This window comes from Sminthopsis crassicaudata, chromosome 3, assembly GCF_048593235.1.
Source record: "Sminthopsis crassicaudata isolate SCR6 chromosome 3, ASM4859323v1, whole genome shotgun sequence".
NCBI lineage: Eukaryota > Metazoa > Chordata > Mammalia > Dasyuromorphia > Dasyuridae > Sminthopsis > Sminthopsis crassicaudata.
Genome location: NC_133619.1, coordinates 10,652,495 through 10,677,476, shown reverse-complemented (window position 1 = coordinate 10,677,476; position 24,982 = coordinate 10,652,495). Strand labels below are relative to the sequence as shown.

Genomic DNA, 24,982 nt, shown 5'->3' with positions numbered 1-24,982 from the left:
AAAACTATCCACGTTTTATCTCTTGTTATTAAAGAAGAAAATGATTAGGAATTTAGAATATTATATGTGAACACACATATTTGTAAATATAAATGTGTGTACAGCTTTATATGCATGTGTAGGCAAGGTACACACATATGCATATGTTCCCATTCATGGTTAAGTTGTATGTGTATGTATACACACACACACACACACACACACACACTCGTGTGCATACACTCAGGGATATAAATATTCTCAGACTCTATATAGTAATTTATTTTCCTACATTGCTTTTCCCCTTTAAAAAAAGAAAAAAAAACTTTGTGAAGAAGGAAGGTTTATTGAACATGATGGGGTTAGAGATTTATTCAGAAATCAATAAACATCTATTTAAAAAAACAAATATAATATAGAAAACACATATGCCCAATGTCTTTATTCTTTCCAGTAGAATGGCTGTGTGAATTATCACAAGTACAAACTCAGATTACATTTAAACTTTAAAGCTTAAATACTCAAATCTACTACAAATAACCCCTTTTCTGGTCTTGTTAGACTGCTTCCTCGAGCCAAATTAATCTGAATAGTCTATCTTCCTGAACACATATGTTTCAAAAGCCAGATAGAAGATATATTGTTTAGATATGCATTTTACCTTTTGAATAAAAAGCATTAACATGATTGTGACACAGATATGATACACTAACCTCATTAAGAATAAACATCAAAGCTTTCCTGTCAATTACTCTGCTGTTCAACATTATTTTTACCAAAAGCATTTTTCAATTCAGCATCTGCTCCTTTACTTCCTTTGTACAGATTTTAAGTTTTCTTTTCTAGGTACAATGATGCCTTAAATGTTTATTTAAGTGTATATGTATGTGTGTATAACATATAATGCAATCTATATGTATGTGTATGAGACAGTGATAGAGACTATATAAATATATATTAATATATGCATATGGCTATGTATATGTGTATATTCATGTATATGTGTACATATATTAATCATAAGAAAAATCTAAACTGTGTCTTCACACAATTATTCCTCTAAGTAGGGAGAAGGGAAAGGGTTAAAATACGATCAAAGAAATGTGCATTGATAATGAGGCTAACCATAAATTCTAAGACAGTGATAAATCATCCCATTACAGGGCTTTAAAATCACCCTATTACAACTTTGACGGGAAATACTCAATTGTCTGTTTCACTTTGGATATTAATGGCAAATAAGCATGCTTGAATTAAACCTTGCATCTCTAGTTCTCACACCAATCTCAAACTTTACACTGTTTAAAATGAACTAGAGATGAGTTTTTAAATACTAATGTCTCCAAGTGCAGAGCTGTCTAAAGTCTAACTTAATCATGGACATTTGTTTCTGTGGGAACATCTGCCATATTGTCCCTTTGTAAAGTATACCAAAGAATGAGTCAGTAATAGTTTTTCTTGCCCTTCACCTCATAATGGCTAAAACGGCCTTTTCAGTCATCCTTGTCTCATGGAACACTCAAACAGTTCCATGTATTAAATATTTGTCAGTATTAAAATTTAAATTTTCTAAATATTTCTTCCAAAATAAAAATTAATAACCTATTGGCCAAAAGCTGGAAGATACAAAAGTTTCACAACTAAGAAATTGTTATTCAAAATTGACCTTGGAAGTCAATAATGCTCTAAATTGTGGGTGGCAGTTTTTACCTTTCTGAACAATACAGTTGCTGATTTGAAGTCGCACTCACTTTGGGCCACAACTTACTTTCTTTTGTGGCAGATTTTCTCTGTAGCACATAACTATCTAGATTTGTAAAAATGTGTATTTGTACAAACACATGAATGGGAATAAATGCTGTGCATAGAACATCATTAAAGTGCACAGCTCCTTAAATATTTATTAGAATTAAAAACCTGATAATTAAAAATAACAATACTTCAATTTTAATAGAAGCAAAAGAAACATAATTATGTAATATACACAAAATTTGTTCAATGCAATTAGCAAATAGTGTAAAATTATGAATATAGAAATTAAAACTTTCACATCACCATCAATTTAACTCTGAAATTCTGACAGCTCAATCTGTGAATTTTTTCTAAAATTTCCATCTCTATACTTAAAGCAACAACAACAAAACAACTGAATAATTGACTTTCTCCTACCTAAAGCCAAACAGTAGCCATTTATGTAAACATACACTGCAATCATAAATACATTAAGATACTGGTAGGCTATTTGATTCTCCATTCTATGTTCTATAGTTAAGACAGCATCAGTTACCATTTATAAAATTAACTCAAAATAAAAGGGATGTATCTCTAAAACCACTTATTGATGGCAAAAGGCATACTTTTACCTTTTTTTTTTTTTTTTTTTTTTTTTTGCAAAAACCACAGGTTTCATCTCAACAAAAATTTTAATGTTAAGTATTATTAGTCTTTAGTATACTCTTCATCTGGTCCTGAAATTTCAAAGGTTTATACCTGTCATCTTTTACTGTTGATGAGTTTACAAAGTATGGTTGAAACTAAACTAGTCAAACTTGTAGGCGAATAGTCAAGAATTACCTCCTCCTTGCCATTTCCCTACTGTTACAAACATTAATAAACTTATTTTTATTAAAATAGACAAAAATTAGAAATATTATTTATTGGTTCTTATTTTTTAAAAACACAAAATGCAAATTTTTAGAATACACAAATAGTCTATCATTTAAAAAACAAATACTGTGTTACATTTAATCTATAAGGAAAGCAAACTATATAAACAGAAATTTTGAGGTTTCATATACAGCCAACTTTTTAAAAAATACATATTGAAGTGTTTACATTTACTAGACTCAATTCATAATAAAAAAGAAAACTGTAAAATGAAACTGGCTTCTTACTTCAGTTTCCCTCTAACTGATTAGAGTTAGATTCAATGATTATAAGAAAAGAAAGCATTGATGATAGCAATTCCATGACATTTCTCAAAGAAACAACTTTTTAAAGAGAATGTCAGAAAACTGCATCAATGAAAAAATATGATGGTCCTTTGGTACATCACTGAAAACCAAATACTTTTATTTTTTTCTTGCCAAATTTATTGAAGAGCTCTTTCCTACTGACAGATAACAGCCAAGTTGACTTGAGCTTATAAACTTATTAGGAGTCCAGAGGCAGAACCACAGAGAATTTTGATGTAATTTTGGTACCATCTTTAATTCTTAAATATCAGTGGCTATTGAAAGCATACTCACTTAAGAACAGAAAATAAGGGAATGTTAAAAGATAAGGATTTCACATGTAATATCACTTCTCTCTCCTAAGAAACATTTTCTATAAAGTCCCAATAATAAGAAAACAGAAAAAGCAAAAACTGAATTTGCTTCAGTATTTGTATTTTTCTTTATAAAAATAAAATCAATAACAGATTAGCAGAAAAACAATAAATCCAAAGACTTGCTGAAGGAGGATGTCTGTCAGTTTGGTTGAGAGCATCCAAAAATGGGAAAACCAAAGTACTATCTGATAGTAATGGGAAGATTAGAAAATTTTCAAAAAGTCCTTTCAAAATTAAAAAAAAATCAGTAATATGAAAGAATGCATTTCTATGATTAGCGTTAAAATAATCAGAAAACAAAGTTAGAATTTGGAATTTTCTAGCCTTTAAAAATTTGTTTTTCATAACTCAAATATGAGATCTATGGGCATGCAACATATTTCCATGAAAAACATCAACAGCCCCCTCCCCAAGCAGTTCCACCTCTTCCCCATATACTGGCCAATAATGGAACCATTGTGACACAAATACCAACTTGTTAGACTTTTTTTTTAATTGCCTTCTTACCTGTTTGCCTTTGCTGAACTTTAAAGCTGCCTAGTTTGTTAATGTTACCAGCTCTCAAAGAGATGTGTTCAGTGCAGTATAGTCTCAACTAATTACCACATTCTCTTCCTCTCCCTTCCCCCCTCCCAGTAAATGATGATGGGCTAACGAAAGAGGAAGTAGTGAAAGACCAGAATAATTATGCTTTTCAAATCCTATAGAGAACGTGAAATTAACTACTCACAGCTTAAAATAGTAACCACGGCAACAGGCTATGGTTTGCATGTATATATGATATTTTTTTTTTAGTCAGTGATTAAAATGTGATATTTGGTAAAGAAGTGGTATTTCCCTTAAAGATATATCTTCCACATGATAATCACCAAGAAATAGATTTTGTCTCCAATCGAAAAGTGATGAGCTCATGGAGAGTGGAATTGACACACTTTAAAGTCAATTATTATTAAGTATTCATGGTACGATCCAAATATTAATCTGAAAGTGAACATCTGCTTTGAGGGAGGATATAGAAGGAGAGATGGGGGAGGAATGGGAGGTGAGAAAGGCTTTGCTAAACTCTTTTTTTCTTGGAATCTAAATAGAGGTTTCTTGTCCCCAGGTCTTCTGTTTCCTTCCTCCAGAAGAGCCGCCTGTTATTCAGAGATAGAGCATTGAGAAACTGCTACTCTTTCTTATCAAGAGTTATCTTCTCCCCCAGCTTCAGTAGTAAGATTACCAGTCAGGTGTGAGCTCTAGAGCTGCAGAACTTTTTTTTTTTTTTTACTTTTGTAGAGAGCCAGACTCAGCCTCCCATTAGTTAAACTCTTGTCACATTATGGTAGAAAAAGAAAACACTGGAGAATGGTAAGAACAAGAACTGAAGTGAAATAAATGAAGTCCTAAAGGCCCAAGCTCATCTCTTATGCTGGGATTGTACAAGCACAATTACTGTGCCAGGCCAAGCAAAAGAAAGCACACAGATTGCTCCCTCACTACTGAGCCACCCAGAGAGCAGAAGCCATGAGTGGCGTGTGTCTGCATGAGTGTGAGCAGGAATGCATGGGAATGCATGGGGATATACTTGGATTTTCCGGAGAACTGAGAAGGAAGATAACCACTGCCAGAGCGTAGGAACCATACAAACCTCTATCCCCTTTACATGTCAAAATTTTGTGTGTTCCTCACAGAAAGTGCCATGTTCTTAGGACATTGATTTATCTAGTCCATTGAATTTTAACACTGATTAAAAGCCTCTTCATCATCAATTATTGCCTTCTTCTACATAGTAGCCTACTTACCAATGTCATTTCTGAAGTGTAAAGTCCAAAACTAAATATTCTATAAAGTGTCAAGACCCAGATTGAAAGAAAAAAAGACTTTATATGGTATAGTAAGGCAGAATATGGAAAGACCACCAGTGTTTTACTCTTAGAAGTTATTAAGAAGGTCACATCACACTCATAAACATCTTAGAGTCCACTAAGAATTTGAACTTTTTTTTTTGCTCAAATAAACTATTTTTAACAAAGTCTCTCTCACCCCTCTTGAATTTGTAAACCTGATTTAAAAAAAATGTTTATTTTGATTTAATTGTTTATATTTATTTATAAGTAAAGATTTTAACATTCATTTTTGTGAGATTTTGAGTTCCCAATGATTTTCCCTTTTTTCCTTTACCGCCCTCCCTTTCCAATACAGAAAGAAATTTGATATTGGTTATACATGCACAATCACTTTAAATATATTTCCACCTAGTCATTAAATCTGATTTTTAAAAACCAAACTTCCTATTACTTTATCTATTTCTACTTTCTGAAAAGATCTGTATCTGTAGTATGCCTCAATAATAAAATTATTCCATTTTTTCCACTAAGCTTTATCAACATGCTCCCTGATGCTCCCATTTCCTGGAATTCTTTGTACAAATATTCTTTTTTGATATATTCTTTTTCCTTATGTAAGTTTATCCATCCAGGGTCAAATTCCAATGATATTTTAGATGGATTCTGGCAACTAGTCTCCATATGAAGTCATATTTACCTAAACTGTGTGAATTTGTATTTAAAAATTAGAGACCAAGAATTTTTTTTCCTGCCACATTTCTGAGATTTTTTTCTATGTAAGTATTTGATTTTCTTACTTGCTTACTTCTTTTGGATGTTTTCTGTGTTTTTAATAATAGGTTATAAAACTCTGCTAGGGAGTCCAAGTCAATTACACTGGCCTAGAGTATGAAATCACCTCTTTTGGAAAATCAGCACTACAATGAGACTTTTTCAGGACTGTGGGCCATCAATCACTCTCTGCTCCTAGATGTGATCGACATTATCCTCTTATATTCCTTTCCTGCATGTCCATTCCTGCTTCCCAGTCTCCTTAGTGGATCTACTTCTAGGTCATTCCCAGGGATGCTCCAGAAACTCTAACATGGGCACACTTTCTTCAACTTGACACTTGGGGTATAGACTCCACTCAGTCCTATAGGCCTCATTGCCACATTCCTGGGCTATACTTATGACCTACTGCCTGATCTCCATACTTCCAGTCTCTCTCTACTCCAGTCCATAGTCACTGATTATTGTAACATGAGTATGATCACATCACTCCTCAACTCAATAAACTCCAATGACTCTCTTGTACCTTCAAGAGCAAAGATTCTCTGTTGAGCTTTCCAAGTCCCATACAAAGTATCTGGTTCCATCATTCCAGTCTTATTAAAGTCCTTTTTATTTGTACTATTCACCTTCTTGCACTCCCTCATTCTCCATAAACCATCTGAGAGTAGTAGTAGCTGCCTCCCTGGGGACCCACTGGCCAGTTTCAGTTGGGTAATGCTGCTCCCTCCTTCCTTCCTTTTGTTTTTCCTTCCTTGCTTCTTTCCTTCCTTCCTCCCTTTCTCTCTTTCACTATTTCTCCATCAATATTCCTCCTTCCTCACTTCATTTGTTCTTTCCTTTCTTTTTTCCTTCTTCCTTCCTTTTCTCCATCCCTCCTCTCCCCTGTCCACATATCCTTGCCTGTGGTTACTCTATCCAAAGAAATACAAATGTTGATCACTGAAATCTCCCAAAATATCATGGAGTGATGGGCTAGATTTCTTTTTTAAGGACATACCTTAGACCCATATCACAGGCTCTTATAGACTGAATAACAATAGGTCCCAGTCCAAGCCTCATTAGGACTTTAGGTTCTGATGGCTCAGAGTAAGCATAAATAGCAATTTTTTTTTCTGTTTTGACCAGAAACTTAGAGGTTCTTTTTTTTTTTTTAACTAAGTAAAAAAGGCAATCTTTTGCTTCATTTCTTACATAATCTTCATCACTGAATGAGTTTTGCTCAGACAAATTGAAACTGTTAGCCTAAAAAGACCAAGGTTCCCACTGCATCTGGAGCCCTCTCCAGTCATCCTGATCTATATTTTGTCACTGGACCCAGATGCCTCCAGAAGAGAAAGGAGACCGGTAACTTTGTATGGCCCTCCCTCACTTAAATCCAATTCACTTGCAAGTTGTGTTATCACTCTGCTGATGTCATTGGTCTTCTTGGAGAGCAAAGGACAAACAATAACAAACACACTCCATCTCCTTAATGTGTTTATATTCACTGGTTGTCAGCCTTGTTTGGAGTGCTCTCCCTCCTCTTGGCTTTTATTAAAACTGTGCTTAAATCTTACCTTTTGTAGAAAAGGTTTTTCCTTATTCTCTCTATCTCTTTTCCCTACCAAGGATAATATCTTCCTCTGGGAAATGACCTTTCGTTTATTCTGTATAAACCTTGCATGTAGAATTTTTTTTAACATTAATTAAACTTTACATTAGTTAAACATTAGTAAATTGTTAGTCCCCCCAACCCCTTTCTTAGAGTCAACCGATGAATGCATTTAGAATGTGAGCCCCTTGAGGGCATGGACTAATTTTTGTATCCTAAGAACTTTGTGTTTGATACCCAGTAGATGTCTGATAACAGCTTTTTGACTAAGTGACCCGATTTCCAATCTTTCAAAGATCACAGGTACTAATTCAGCTGGGACATTTACTAGTTATCTCAGTACTCTAGAAAACTTCATCAGAGATGGACACCTATGTTCATTCTTAGTCCCTCTCAAACAAATCCAGACCAAAGATTATTCCGTTTTGCCAGAAGCAGAATCAGTAGGTGAGTAACTCTCTCCCTTTTCTTATTATATTATCCCATCTCCCCTGGGCTGTGATCTTTTCTTTTCTCTAATATCACCTTCCCCCACCTTTTCATCATCCATCACTATCCTCCTGAGCCTCCTCATTCTCAGCATTAGTGTTCCAGAGAATCTTCTCATGGGACACAGGCATGTGTTTCTACTTATTGGCACTGCCCGTGGATCCACATGTCTCTGTAGACAATGTGGCCCCTGTCTTTCTCATCACAAATTTCTTAGTGTCTTCAGAATTTCATTCATGAGAGTTTTTCATCCCTCTTGTTGTTTTTCCACTTAAGTACCAAGAAAGCTTTATTGTTTTTCTCATCTCTTCAAAATCACAAAAGAATCCAAAAGAAATTTCAATAAAATCAGTCATTTTATGATTTCAAGATTTCCTGTTTCTACCATCCTAGTAAACCTGTCAAGAAAAGAAATTCACTTGACATGATTATTAAACAAACAAAAAACAACAACAACAAACAAACAAAAAAAAAAACCACACATGGGTATAGCTCCGGGTTATACCACTGTCAATTCCAAATTTCCCCTAAGAATCTGTTTATAAGATACCCTAGAGTGCCTTCTAGTCTGCTCTTCCTGAAAGCAGTCCATTCCTTCTTTTCCAAGCTTCTGGATCCTTCTTTCCTTTAAGTACTTGATTTCTCAAAAATCATTCACTCTGAGATTAAATTTACAAATAATTCTTTCAAATATTTATTTATTTATTTATTTATTTATTTAACCTGCCCTAAAGACTTGGAAAAGGCTCCTGGGGGGGTACAATGGATAAAGTGCTGGACCTGGAAGCAGGAGACTTTAGTTCAAAGCCAGCCTCAGATTCCTAATTAACTATGTGATTAATCTACAACTATGTCACTTGTAAAATATCTGTAACAGTATCAGCACTTACCTCCCAGAGTTGTTAAGAAGATCAAATGAGATATTTGTAAAGCAATTTGCAAGATTTTTAAAAATCGATGTAAATTATATCATTATCATTATTAGTATCATATGCATCTAAGTGTGACTGAACACTTGCACTGGTTGCAACTTTAATTCCCTCCCTGGCATTAATATTCATGCCTTTGCCAGTTTGAAAACTGCTTCCTGGAGGAAATGGAAGCAAAAGACAAGGGAATTCTCCTTCCTTCTGTCATGTCAACATTAAAGAGTTGGCTCCACCCCTTAGCCCAGCATCCTACACAGAGGAACAAAGTGCTTAAAAAATACTTTTTAAATGGCTGAGTGCCTCAAGCAGTGTTGATAAGCTGAACATCTCCAATAAGCCCTTTTTGATATTTGGCCTGTTTCAGCAATGCATGCTGTGACATTTGTGGTTCAGTGCTCTGGGCTGAGTCCAAATCCTATGTCAAATAATTCTTGGATATGGGACCCTGAACAAATCACCAAAACCATTTGACTCAGTGTCTTCAACTACAAAATGAAGATGATGATTTATAAAATCCTTTGCATACTACTTAGAACAGAGTAAGCACAATATTAATGCTCATCCCCTTCCCTGTCTTTCCTCTTATTTGTTTTCAATTGTCTATCTCTTATGGCATCTTCTGAATATTCTCTTAAAATTTCAATTCAGACAACATCCCTCAGTAGCAACAATGGTTCTATTAACCAAATCTGAGTAAGAACTAGAAAAAAAAATCTTAGAAAAAGTCCTTTACAAGCCTTTCATGTGACATTAGGAGGAATCAAAGGCCCAGAGATGATGCTAAGTGACTTATTTGTCTGAGGGAGGAAGTAGCCAAAATGAACATGACTGTTTTGGAAAGAACTTAACATTTCACCAACTATATTTTTTGTGATTTTTTTAGGTTTTCTAAACAGAATTTTTTATGATTTTATCCAAAACTTGATTTTTTTTAGTGACTTGAAAGTCATATTAGAGCCTCCCCATGATTCCTTTCACCTGGTAAAGTTTTGAATTTTTGACATGTTACATTATCAAATAACTCTTCTTTGTTGATTGATCACATGCTCAGCGTAAAAACAAATAAAAAAGCAAATAATTCCTTTCATTGCTTCTTCTAAAATTTGAGAGATGAAATTGTCAATGAGACAAGTAAAAATAAATTATTCAAATCTTTGTTTTTAGCAGTAGAAGACTCCCAGGAGATGTCAAGCTAAATCAACATGTGATCACTACTAAACCTTTCCCAGATACCATTTTTAATCTATATTATAAAAGCATCATCTATAGTTTTCTTCTACCTAGGCAAGCTACTAAAAAATTACTAAAAGGAATAAGATCCAGGTGGGAATTTCTCCAACTCTTTGCAATAGTTCAAGATTTTCACACAGAGAATTCTGGAAGAAATAAGGGTATAAGATAAACAACAGGAACAATCAAAGCTAGTAATCAGAACAATCCATAAACTAAGGACAGTTTCTCAGCAGAGACCCTGGGTTTCAAGAGCAGTAGGATTAAACAACAGAATAAACGGTTCATCTACTAGTCATAGTTGCTCAGATAAGAGATAAAAGTGCTATATATACATACAAAAGCTTGAAACACTCTTGTAACCATGTGGAACCAGATCACCTATTAATCACCATTCTATTCTATCAAAGAAATTAAGAAGATCTATTTAAATGAATGAATAAAAAATATGAAAAAAAGCATTTATTGTGTGCATGATATATGCTAAGTGCTAGGGATACAAATAGATAAGCTAGATAACCATTTCTCAAGGAGCTTATTATCTTCCTTGGGGAGATAGCACATAAAAGCAAGCAGGTCAACAATGCAAGTTATTTTTCTCTTTCACTGACTTGAGGGTATGGATATTGTGTTGACTTCTCTGAACTTTTATAAAGATAAGACTCATGGGAAAAAGGTAAATGAAGCTAGTTTTGAATCAGTCACTCGTCCATTCCTAATCTTAATGAATGAAGCTAATAATTCAGTTTTATTTGACTTTATTCAAAGAATCCCAGAAAACAGCATCCCAATTCACAGTCCCTGGTTTCTCAGGGACAAGAGGCTATCACCTTAATCCTGGAGTGTAAATGTGAATATAAAGATTCTGAAGATTCTTTAGGAGTTATATACCAGTTCCTATAATGTACAACAGGGAAGGACATTTAACATCAAGGATGTTGAGAATCCCTCTTTCACACAATCTTGCACTCACACAGTCTACCAAATTTCACAATGAGTCTTTGCTGCATGATGTGAAGTGAAGTGGGTAAATCAGAACCTAGCTTTATGTATGATGTAGTTATTTTTCAGATGATGTTGACTTGAGAAAAAAGAAAATATTATCACTTGATTGGGTCAACTTCTCTTCCTCTCTCCTGACCAGTATTTGAGAATCATCTGGCCATCATCGTACAGGAGCTATAGGGACTTTCTTAAGCTCACATGGTTTTTACAAAGAGTCATTTGTGCCTTTTATTCTTGGATATTATAATTTTCTTTAATGTTCTCATCTATTAAATGAAAGTGTGGAATTCAATGAACTCTAAAGCCCTTGATCCCATGATCCTTTCCCCCCTCACTCACCTGCTTAGTTACAAAGAAAAAAATGTTAAGGAAAAACAACAATCACATATAGCAGCATCCCATTCCCATACTCCACTACATCTCCAAGAAAAAGTGGAGCTTTGTTGCTCTTTCTGGGACCAATTGGTAACTGTAACAATACAGTATTCAGCTTTTTGTATCATCTTTATTTACATTTTCCTAGTAATTATGTGCATATCTTCCCTAGTTCTGCTTTCTTTACTTGGCACTAGTTTACCTAAGTCTTCAGAATAATTCACATTTCTCTTTTCCACAAACAATAGCCCATTTCCCCAAACTGAGAACTTTCTCCCTCCTTACCTCCATCTCTTGGACTTTCCTTCATTCCTCACTTTGCAGAATTGCTTCAGGCCTTAGCTCCAGTCTCATCTTCTGAAAGAAGTCTTTCCCAATGCTTAATCTCAGTCCCTCCTTCTGAGATTATTCCCAATGTATATATCTGTTTATATTTTGAATGTGCATAGCTTTGTCGTATATTACTTCTCTCTTTATTAGGCTATGAGTTCTCTACGAGCAAGGACTGATTATTGCTTTTTGTTTTCATGCCCTTTGAATTGTATTTCATACTCTATCTTGAAGTTGTTATTGAATTTTTTCTAAACTTCCTTCCCTTTCAAGATTTCTGGACCAGATCAATAGTTGTTATGTCAAGACCGTTCTTTCACATCTACACAAGGTGTGCCATTGTCTGATAGGTTGCTCTTCCATGAGCATTAGAAACTGGAGTCCAGAAAACATCCTTCTCTTTCACACTTCATCACAACCAGCTGTTCTCTTCCCATAGGCTCCTTTCCCTTTCATAGTCACAATCACTGCCTTCAAAAAAATGAAAGCATTTGCCTGGAGTTCATTTTTTCTACCTAGAATTTCAGCATCTTAGAGATGTGGATCTCGATCAAGATGCAATCTGGAGCTCTTCTGACTATTGTTCATTCGCCTATGAATTATTGGAAGGGTTTAGGAATCCTTCTGCCTAATAAACTGAAACCTGATGGATCATGGCAGACTCTATTTCAGAACTTAGATAAATCATCAACTCCTGATTGGCTAGATCAGCTCCTGAGTAAGGAGATCCCCAAACATGATAAGATGATATGGCTCTTTTTCAATAGGACAATAATTGGATCCTTCTCAGGACTAGTCTAGTTTTGAATAGATCTCCTTTAGTTTCCAATGGATCCCAGGTCAGTGGGATTTGTTTAGGCCTCTAACATTACTTTCCACTAGGATACTCCATTGGTTGGCTTAGATGGAGCAGAATTTTTTCCATTTTTGCTACACTCTGTTCACAGCCTTCACCAATCTTCCTGCCTGGGATTTCCCTCCTCACTTTCAAAATGCATTTTTCTGGCTTCCTTCCCAAATTCTTTCTTCTAAACTAGCTACAGGCAAAGAATCATATATTTTCAGAGTTCCCAATCATGGTTGCTAGCCTGCTTCTCCAATTTATCAAAGGTCTCCCTAAGCTATTGTACCCACATGTCAACCACATTTCAAAAGTGGTGTGACTAGGGAAAACACAAACTATTACCTCCTTATGCCTGGAATATGGGCTTTTGCCAATGTAGCTGGGCATTAAATGAGTTTCTTTGGACACTGGATTCCTTTAATGACTTATAGTGCAATAATAGTTCACTAATATCCCTAGGCCTATTGTTGAGACAATCTGTTCTCATATCTTCCCCCTCCTTTCTCCTTACATATGGGAAACTCATTTTATCTGTAGCCAAATGTTGACTCCCTAGAATTTTTCTATTTCCTACACTAAAGAAAGCATAGAATCTTGTCTATATTTGTGCATATCCTATATGATATGCTAATCTACTTATGTGTTGCCATCCCTTTAAAATATACTCAGATTTTCAAGATACATTATCTTAGATGATATGAATTTTTGCTATGATGTTCTAAAGCTCAACTCTACTTATGTAAAGATCTTTTTTTTTTTCTACCTATATTTAGAAGTCATTGAAAATTTATATTTATTGGAGAGGAAGGGCATCCAAAGGAAAAACATGGCTCCTTCTCCCCTTACCATTAGTAACTGATAACACATTACCTAGGAGGCTAGAAAGGAATCAGAAAAACCCAATCCAATATCAGACACTAACTGTGTGACCTCAGGCAAGTCACTTAATGTTAGGTTCTTACTAAGTGCTAATGAGATAATGAGATGATAGGTTCTTACTAAGTGCTAAATAGGTACTTAAATTCTCTGGTTCCACCCTTTAAGGGGAGTTTTGCCCCTTTGAACTTTTGGGGAGGAGCTAAATGTTTAAAAGGAGCAAGTTCATTGGTAGAAGTAATTTTTTCCCAGAAGCCCTTGCGTTATCCCACACCCATTCTCTGGGAGGTTAAAAGAGGACTCTGGAGGAAGAGAAGTCTACTCTAGGTCAGAGTTGGTAGCTCTCTACCGGAAGAAGAATCTGGCCGAGAGATTGAGTTGAGACAGCAGATCCCCTCCCAGAGAGCAATTGGCAGTTTCTGGAGACAACAGAACCTTACATATTGGCATCCACAACGTGGGTCAGGACTTTTGCTTATCCTGACAAGGACTTATTCTGAGCCCTTCAGAGGAGCTAGACCGGACCTTCGCAACTTAAACTCCTTTTTTAGTTTCCTCATTTCTAAAATAGGGATGATAATAACACCTAAACTCCCAGATTATTGAGGATAAAGTGAGATGCTATTTATAAAGGTTTTTGCAAACCTTCAAATGCTATAGAAAGGCTCTCATCAATTCTCATATTGTTCAGGCCTTAACTTTTGTCAAGACAGTATTGCATAATGGATAGCGTTTGGCTTAGAAACAACCGAGTTCACATCCTACTACTCTAACATTTTTAGTGTCACACAAATAGATAAGTTAAATAATTTCTTTTAGCCTCAATTTTTTGACATCAAACATGGAATTCTAAAGCCTAAATCACAGGATTGCTGAGAGGCTCCAAGGTAAAACATTGGGCAAGCCTTTAAATGTTGCATAAATCTCTGCTATAGTTTTGCTATAATACACAGCACAAGTTTGTGAGATGGACAAACTGAAGCCACATTTGAATGGTTTTATCAACAGCTTCTAAATATTCCAAGATACTTTGTATTCAAATAAAAACTTAGTCTCATGCAGTTTCCAAGAGGAAAACTCCATACACACTTATAAGTTCTTTTTCCCTTGGAGAACTGATGCTTCTTGAAGGCAGAAACGTAATATATTTTTTAATCTTCATATGACTAATTATGTTTTGGGGAGGTAGTGGATCCCCTTGGCCATCTGGGAAAGTTCTCAGAATGAGATTTTTAAAGTCCAAAGGAAGCTAGTTATATTAAAATATAATTACCTTTTTTAAAAAATGATTTCATGGCTTCAGAAATAGGAACCTCTACCCAGGGCCTAGCCTATAGTGCCTAACTCAGTGCCTAGCATATAATAAGTGCTTAATCAAAAGTAATAAAATCAAATGGAAGGAATAACTTCTGTTTCAAATAATGGTCTTTTCACTAGCTTTTGATGGGGGGGGGGGGAAAGCGGGGAGCTTTTATAAGCAACCAATATCCTTTATTAAACTGCAGGTCCTTTAAAGGGAATGCCCAAATGGCTTCCTTTCCAAAAAATGGTTGAAAAAAGCATGATTTTTTTCTGCCTTCACATTTTGTATTGTCCACACCCAAGTTTTACCTTAATCTACCTAATCACCTGCATTCTTTGAAACAACCTCATCAGCAAACTTCAACCCAAACTGAACAAACCACAAATTACCCAACACTCTGCAAGCAGAAATGTCCCTTTATAATTATGAAAAGAACCTTGGTTTCAGGGTCTGAGGATCATAGAACATTTCAAGCTAAAGGACAGGTACCACTAGCAATTCTTTTTTCATTTTACAGCAAAGTTTTTTACAGATGAGGAAAAAGTCTACATAAATGAAGGGATGTGACTCAAATTACAGAGGAATCAGGACTGGGATTCAAATTCTGGTTCTCCAACTTTCTACTGTAGCATGCTTTGGATTTGGGCACTCGGGAAATGTGTGATTTTGGGGACGACACTTTCCTCATCAAGACTCGGATTCCCTATTCTGTATGACGAGATGGCTAAACAGAATTCAAGATATCAGATTCTCCCTCAAACAGAGAGAATTGAAAACAGAATGAATATAGTCCTAATATTTTAGAGTCACATGGTCTCCAGAGCCTGATTTCTTGGAGGCCCAGGGCATATCAGTGGCCAGGGTTTGTTTTCATGACTACTTGAAACTGACTGAACTAGCAACATTTGACCTGCCATCTGCCTAGCTGAGGGATGGAGCAAATATTTTTAGCTTGGTGCTTTCGTTGCGAAATTGTAAGAGGCATCACGTCAACATTTATATCATTTAGATCTGAGAGAAATTGGACAGTAGATATTCTTAGACTTGGAAGCCAGGAAGACAAGTTAGAATCCCGCCCTCAGTGATTTAGGAACTGTGTGACTCTTGGGTAAGACACTTATTTAATCTCTGCTTAGTTCAGTTTACTCATCTAGCAACTATCTCCTGTACTTTTGTGAAGGCAAAATGAGATGAAATTTACAAAGCCTTTAAATACTATATAAGCATCATAACTGATTAGTATTGTGCTTCAAGAAATGATGAGAATGGGGCATCTAGTTGGGGCTGTGGATAGAGCACTAGCCCTGAAGTCAGGAGGATTTGAGTTTGAATCTGGTCTCAGATACTTAACACTTCCTAGCTGTGTAACCCTTAACCCCAATTGTCGAGAGAGACAGAGACAGAGACAGAGAGAGAAAGAGACAGAGACAGAGACAGAGAGAGAGAGAGAAAGAGAGAGAGAGAGAGAGGATGAAGGAGGATAGATTGAGAAAAAGCTGGGAAGATTTATATGAACTGATGCAAAGTGAAGTGAGCAGAACCAGGGGAACAGTATACACAGTAACAACAAAAGTAAAAGACTTAATTGTTCTCAGCAATACAATGGTCCAAGACAATTCCAAAGGACCCATGAGGGGAAAATTCCATCCACATCCAGAGAGAGATCTGAGATGCAGATTGAAGTAGACGGTTTCATTTTCTTTCTATTTCTTGCTTTTTTCAGTAACATGGCTCATATGGACATATTGTTTGCATAGCTTCATGTGTATAATTGATATAAAACTGCTTGACTTCTCAATGGAAATGAACAGAAGGAAAAAAAGAAAAGTTGGAATTTGTAATTTAAGGATTTTTCTGTTTGAATAAAAGAGAATGTTACATTTTTTGAAGGATTATATAAATCTTGATTATTATCATAGAGCCTTCTGTTTATACCATTCTAAAAAGTCCAGAAGGGAGAGAGGGCTGTACCTGGATTCAGGAAGACCTGAGTTAAAATACTTTCTAACTGTGTAATTATGAGCCAGACTATTAATCTCTCTGAGCTTCAGGCAACTCTGAGAATCTTAACTGAACAGAAGAAGAGATCTTCTGGGGAGAAATTCCTACATATTGTAAAATTGGGAGGTTTAGAAAAAGGGAGGAAAATGTTGGTAGGGTGATCTGGTGCCTATGTTCTTTCTCAATCCTGTCTTGCCAATGTTGCCCTGTTAAATTTTTTCCATTCTTCATGAAATATCTCATATATATGCCAATTCCTTCCTCTTTTCTGAAATACATGTAATGCCCATCCTGGCCCTTTTCTAGCTCGTATACTTCCAGATGTCTTGATACTTCCTCCCCATTGTCTATAACAATCACAGACTACTAAGAGATGCATCCTTGGGAAGTTTGGATGACACCAACATTTTCAAGGACTTCCTTTTTAGTCTCATTTTCTTCTCTATTTGATCATTACCATGATAACATGAGTAAATCTCAGAGAGCCGGAATTTCCTAGGTGTTTTCCTCTTAAAGATCTGAGCAGTCTGACAGTTCAAATCCTATCCACAAATTTGAAAACACTTCTATTTGGCTATAGCTCCTCTTCTGTCCTGTATCTTGGTTTCCATAGCAGTGAGAAGCAGGACTTTCCAGTTGCTGCCAGGAGCTGCTCTCTTCTTACCTCCTCCTTCTTATATGAGAATGTTGCCATAGAGACAGTAGGCATCCCAGAGAAAGCCAGATTGTGTAAGGTGAAGGATAATGATCAATTTACATGTCTCCAATGAGATACACTTCAGTGAGTCATCATAGCCAAGAGTCTAATTTCAGGGACCTTCTTCTTACATAATCCTAAAAGTTCATCGAGCAACCCAGTAGCTTTTTGGATAGTCTGATTGAAACAAGGCATATCAAAGAAACTTATATAAATTTAACAAATGTATTATCAACCATCAACCTCTTCCAAATTGTTGAATAGTTAATAAATGAAGTTTTCTGAAAAATAATCCATTCACATAATCCAGCCTTAGAATTACTTCAATGATCAGTTTTGACACTACATAAGATATAGTGTAACGTACTCCCCTCTTTTAGGTAGAGGTTGGGCATTATGGGAGTGGAACATTGCCTTTAAGACTTTCAAAGAACTTTACATGCATTATGCCTTTTAATACTAGGGATAAATGAACCATTTGAAAAGTGTTTGGCAAACTTTAAAGAATTATATAAAAACTATGACTATGATTGTGATGACAATGACAATGATTATTACCAGTATGGTATTTTTCTTTGATACAAGGGTTAAGTGTTGAAAAAGAAAGAAAGGGTAGGAAATACCCAGAAATGAAAACAAAATTATAAAACAATTTAAAAAACGACTCCCTTCCTTTGCTGTTTTAAAGGTCCAATGAGTCATTACAGATTGCTAGATTCACTTCCCTTCAGTAAAAACACCTAGTGTTTTATTTTATATAAGCTTATTTATATACAAATTGTCCCCATCTAATTAATGTAAACTCTGTAAGGGCAAAGCCTGTTTCATTTTTTATTTTGTATTCCCAGTTACTAGGAAAACACAAAGGAGATGCTTAATTAATATTTGTTGGTGAATGGCAAAACTTACAAACTACAAAACTTGGCGAATTTGTTGGTGAATTACAAAACTTACTTTTCCTTCAATATATTCATTATAGATCAAATCAAGTGGAATATATTATATAGAATGTCCCAAAAGTCTCAGGGCAATTTTAAGTGGAATTATTAAAGCTTAATACCATTCTAAAATATGTGTGACATGCTCTTTAATTCTATTTCTTTTCTGTTTAGCATCCCCTGTCTGCTTTTTCATTTAGGGATGTTTCATCTTCATGCTGGGATCATCTTTAACAAATAAATTAAACTCATGGTTTTTGTAAAACAACATACTTTTAAAGGTAAAGTCTTACTTGTTCAAAGTAGAAAGGTGAAATATACACCCCAATTTTAATTAATAAACTCTCTCCCTGTATCATTCATTTTTTATGATGGTAATTTGGATCAACGAGCAGAGGGATTTCAGATTTCAGATATATCTGGGATATATGGTCCAATCTGTGATGTAAAGGGGAAGTCAGAACGCCAAACCAAGAGATGATGAGATGAATGGGAGGAGGCAAAATATGTAAAAACAAAGGATTCACCAGTCTCAGTGATCCCCAAATTGTAGACAGGTATCTCAAAGAAAAGTCAGCACAGTGGAAGCATTGCCTCTGACCTTCTCTAATTGAATGTTTCTTTTTGTAGAGACTGTTTAATTTGAGTCTTTGTTTCATGTGTATCAAGCAGAATGTTGGACAAAAAGCTGCTGCCTAATCAATAAATCACATAATGACATAAGAAATAAGAATCCAATGTTAAAATTTGAAGGAATATCCAAGTTGGGGAGTCAAGAACAGAAAACTCTGATTTGATGATTTTTAAAAACAGATTTCAGATAAATGTGTCCATTTATGAACTTTCCTGGGTGAAAGTTGTATCCTAATGAGATGCCACCCAAAGCCAAGACTTAGGCTTGTCATGTCAGTCGTTCAGGAAGAATGGGTTGGCTTAGTGACTCACAAACTTTCCTGGAAACAAAGGAAAGTCTGCTGACATATATGCCAGGAGGAAGGAGTTGCTGCTGTATTTCGGGGAAGGAAAACATTTTGACAGGGTGTTTACATCCATAGTTGGCATGGGAGAGAGAGAGGCAATGTATGGTGAAGTGGCAAGATCTGCAGAGGGCACGGGGCAAGTACGCTTGTGTGTCCACACATAGCCAATAAGCTAAATACATGGGTGGCAAGCCCTCTGGCCTTGTAGTCAGCATGGCCAGCTTCCTATGTTACTCAGACAGCTACCAGCTGGGCAGTGTCACCATTCTGTGTGTCGAAAATAAAAACAAAATAAGACTGGTATGACTGACCTTGAAGGGCTGGGAATTCATCAAGAGGGAAAACCAAAAGATTGTGTTCATATACAGAAAAAAAAATCCCCTAGAATATTTATTGTAAAATAGAATTTCAAGAAATATCATGGATTTATGATTATTATTATTAAGCTCACCTCCAGCTCTAGTAAGATTAGGAAAATGCTCCTTCAAATCTGGTGTCATCAAAATGCAGTTTTAGAAGACCTTGTAGTCTATCATTTGGGGGGACCTGGGATGAAATCCTAACTCGGTGTACGTGTCTAATCTTTAGCTCTTTCAGCCTGTTTCTTTCTCTGAAAAATGGAAGAAAGGGATCCCTTCAAACTTTCCATATAGGACCCTCCAGCCTCCAATTGATCTGTGGATATGTTGTCTCCTTGAGGAGAATGGAAATGACTTGAGGGCAGGACCTGTTTAATATCTGTCTTAATATTCCCTGAGATTTGTGGTGAAGAAAATACTTCCTAAGCATTAAAGTTTAGAAAAGCTATGGAAATATGACTCTTGGTAGGTTGAGTCTTCCATTTGCATGCTGCCAACAATCGGAATCTTCTCTTAAATCCTCGACTTACTGATCAGCTGTACAAGACTGCCATGTTGTGACAGCTTATTTGTTGCTGAAAAAAGACATTCAGCTCATGAAATCTACCCATTTTCTCTGCTCTGAGGGCATACAAAGACTCTTTTGGATGCAGGATTCCATATTGGGGGATTCACCTTGCACCAATGTGAAGCACAATGTCTCCATATCTTAGCATGTGCCTCCCAGGATTCCTTGTGGCTGAAAAAGAGGCTTCACCTAGTGGTCAATCCCAGCAGATGAGGCTCTGTGAATTGCGCTCGATGGGTCCATATTGTCTTGCCTAAGGAGTACTCATTACTTTATGGCTTCACCAGTCCCCTGGAATCATGGTTGGTCATAAGGTCATTGGACCTGGAATCAGGCATTTCTAATTTAGTATTGTACATGCAAATAAGTTTAAATCTGCTTTTGTGATGGCTGAACAAGGTTGCAATCTTGGCAGGAGCTGACTGCACTTCTACATCCTTTTATAGATTTTTTTTCCCCTGAGGCAAATGGGATTAAGTGACTTGCCCAGAGTCACCCAGCTAGGAAGCATTTGAGTCCAGATTTGAACTCAAGTCATCCTGATTTCAGGGATGGTGCTCTATCCACTGCGCCACCTGGCTGCCCCTTTCTAGATTTTTTTTTCTACATCCTTTTTATAAGAATACTAAGCATATCCACCCTTGGTGAGACATCAGAATAGTTCTAGATTGGAATGCACAGGACAAGATGTTCTCCTCTCTAATTGTTCTTCCATGTCTTTCCTGAATAATTTTCCTTCCTAGTTATTCTAATTCAGTCTTTCATTCTCTTCCAAAAAACAACAGAGCACAATTGGGGCAATTATATAACATTGTGCTTCCATGATGCAGACACTTCCTAATTCTGGAAGCTTATCTCTGACTTTTCCTGTACAGTTACATGTTCCAAACTATGGAACATATCCTGCTTAAGATTAAAAAAAAAAAAAAATAGCCTTCTGAGCAGGAGGAAGGAGAAGAAATATCCAAATGAAGATTTTTCCAGCACAACTCCCACATAAAGAAATCCAATTTTTCAATGAAAACAAAGCACAAATTAAAGTCAACAAATGTGAGACTAACACAACAAAGTGACTTCAACTAATAATAAATGCAGTGTTGCTATTCTTTCTTTGTTATTTAATTTTTTAGAAAATTAAGAAAAATCTATTTTCTCTCCATTATTTGACCCACTCCTAATAGGAGTAAAAATAGGCATGTTCCACTAAAACAAATTTCCATAATGGGCCTGACCCCAAAATACATGTTTCAGTCAGCATACTGAGTTCATCACCTGTCTGCCAGGTGGAGGGGGCAAGGGATCAGTCCCCTAGAAATACGATTGGTCATAAGGTCTTTGGACCCTGGAATCGGGCATTTCTAACTCAGTATTATACATGCAAATAAATTTAAATCTGCTTTTGTGATAGCTAAACAAGGTTGCAATCTGCCACTATATCTGAGTCACAAGGAATGGTGGAAATTTCCGAGTGCGATTTTACATAGTCTGTACTACACACCTTGCTAAGCAGAGAGCATAAAATCACAAAATCAAAACAGTTCCAGGCTTCATGAATTTTGTGTGGGAATGGAGGGAGGCCATCCAGGTCAGGGGTAGAGAGAGGAGGATGTTTAGGGCTGGGAATTCACAGAGCAAGCGAGCAGAGTCACAGTAGGCAATGAATTGCTGAACTCTTTCCAGAAGCCACATTAGTATTGATTTGAATATAGTTTCTAGGGAAATGATGGAAATGCCAGACAGAATATATGTGATGTCAAGAAAATGGCTAGTGACGATAGTTAAATGAGAGGAACCAACATAGTGCCAAGAGACTTCTTGCTCCATGTAAATGTGAAGCATTTCAACCTGAAGTAAGACTACCATGGTATCGAGATTATAACTACTATAGTATTTGTTATATCATTCATTTACTTAAGTATAATATATAATATATAATATATAATTATATAATATATAAGCTGACCCACCCACAAAAAGTATCTTTAAAACTTTAAAAGTAGAAATAATTCAAGAATGATTCAAGAACTGTTATAAGTATTTGTTCAATTTATCTGTTATTTTTATCACATGTAATTTTTAAGTACAAAAATATATTTTTGTGATGTATAACACAAAATTCACTTGAAGGAAAAAGCCCTCAAAAAAAAAAAAAAAAAGAAAGGAAACTATTAAAAATAAAGACAATAGAGACAGATTAAGTAAAGGGCATTAAAAAAAAAAAAACAGAAAGCAAAAAGCTGAAATTTAGAAAACCTATCTTTATTACTAGAAATTGACTTGAAATTTTCTGAAATCCAGAAAATACTATCTTCATCAGTAGAATTCACAAATAATTTTTTGATAGAGAAAAAAGATCTTTTAAGTATGAAAATATCTTTTTGTGATGTATGAACACAAAATCCATTTGAAGGAAAAAACTCTCTTAGAAAAAAAAAACTATTAAAAATAAAGACATTAGAGACAGATTAAGTAAGGGACGTGGAAAAAAAAAAGGAAAGTAAAAAGCTGAAATTCAGAAAACCTGATCTTCATCACTAGAATTCACAAATAATTTTTTGATAGAGAAGAAAGATCTTTTAAGTAGAAAAATATCTGTTTGTGATGTATGAACACAAAATCCATTTGAAGGAAAAAAAACCCACTTAGAAAAATAAAATTATTAAAAATAAAGACAATAGAAACAGATTAAGTAAGGGACGTGAGGGAAAAAAAAACAGAAAGCAAAAAGCTGAAATTCAGAAAACCTGATCCACTGTCTCTGATCCATTGTCTTCATCACTAGAATTCCCAAGTCCTTTTTTGATGGAAAAGAAAGATCTCTGGCTTGCATTGTATGAATAATTAATAAAGGCTTGGAAAATGCTGGAAACCATTGGAAAAAAAAAATGTAATAGCTCTAGCCCTCAAACAATGGAGTCAGAACAAACTTGAATTTCACTTCTGTTCATGATGCATGCTACCCTGAAGCCATGAGCACCACTAGATCATTTCTCTAGAAGTTAGGAAGAAGAGCTCCAGATTGTGGATCACCCTCACCCTCAGCTCTTTTTCAGTGCTGAAGGGTTCTATAATGAATACGCTCTCTCTAAGGGATTTATCTCATAACATACAGGTCAGAGAGAAGTGAAGGAGGCAAGCTAAAACTTCACAAGTTTCTATGTGCAATCTCAAGTGGGCACTCACTGACATAAGGCAATCCTTGTATAGCTCTCTAACCAATTCACTTTCCTTCTTACCATAATGACTTTTCCAGACATTGTCATCTCTTTTCAAACCTCCATGACTCCTCCTTCCTCTATTGTGTCAGCTAATATCCTTGCCTCATATATCACTAAAAGTAAATTAATAAATAAATGGAAAAAAGTCTTTTAAAAAGGCCTTTGTGAGTCCCTGTAGTATGAGGAGATGGCCCTTCCCCATGACAAGGCAAATCCCTCTATATGCAGGAGTGATCCCAATTCATCTCACACTTTCTCCAGCAGATTGCAGATTAATGAGAGTGAAGATAATAGAGTGGATAATCTTCCACTGTCTGCTCTCTGTTTTTTTGCTTCCATGATCACAAAAAAACTATATATATATATATATATATATATATATATATATATATATATATATATATATATATATATATTTCTTTTAAAGGGGAAGTTGAACTACTCAAAATCTTCAGTAGTTGTCTGCTGCCTCCATGATCAAATACAAAATCCTACATCTCTAGTCTTATCACAGCCTACTTCTGTCTGTATTCTTTGATACCGCTCCACTGGCCTGCTATCTCCGGAACAAGATACTTCATCTCTTAAACTAGGCATTCCATCTCTCCACCCCGGGCATTTTTTCTGGCTTGCTAGGAATGCTCTCCCTCCTTATCACTGACTACTGGTTTATCTGACTTCCTTCAAAATAAAGTACTATCTCTTTTAGGGAGCCTTTTTCAACCCTCTCAATTCTATTGCCTTCCCCTTTTAAAATTGTTTTCCATTTTTGCATATTATTTGTTGGCTAGTTTTCTCCCCTTAAGATTGTAAGCGCCATGAAGGCAGGGACTCCTTTTGTCTCTTTTTGTACTTCCTGTGCTTAGCACTGTACCTGACACACATTAGGCACTTAAATGCTTCTTTATTGACCTCAATAGAAACATTTACAAATCTCTCTAATTAATTAATGTGATTAATTAAAGCCTGTCTATCCATCATTCTCTATCTCTTCTCCCTTTCTTGGCTAAATCTCTTGAGGAATTCATCAATATCTATACTTGCTTTCTCATTTTTCCTTTTCAACCTTTCTGCAGCCATTGACATTACCCATCACCCTCTTCTCTGTGAGATGTCACTTCTCTCCAGGTTTTTTGGATACTGATCTTTCCTGGTTCTCCTCCTAACTTACTGCTCATTCTCAGAAGCCTCTACTGGGTTAGAATTTAGGTCATTCTTGCAAAATGCACAAATCCACATAGTTTCTGTCCTGGGTCTTCTGGTCTTATCCATATTTAATATTTCATTTGGTGATCTCAACTCCTATGAATTCAATCATTATTTTTATGCAAATGAT

The 24,982-nt window shown here is 35.6% G+C and overlaps 1 protein-coding gene across 1 annotated transcript in view; it reads right to left on the bottom strand.

Annotated features, from left to right (window-relative positions):
- MBNL1 (muscleblind like splicing regulator 1) overlaps positions 1-3,877 on the bottom strand; it is a 248,565-nt gene extending 244,688 nt beyond the window's left edge. The window contains exon 1 of the mRNA XM_074298022.1: positions 3,818-3,877. The gene's annotated coding sequence lies outside the window, so the exon portion shown is untranslated. The remainder of the gene's footprint in view (positions 1-3,817) is intronic.
- Positions 3,878-24,982: the final 21,105 nt, after the last annotated feature.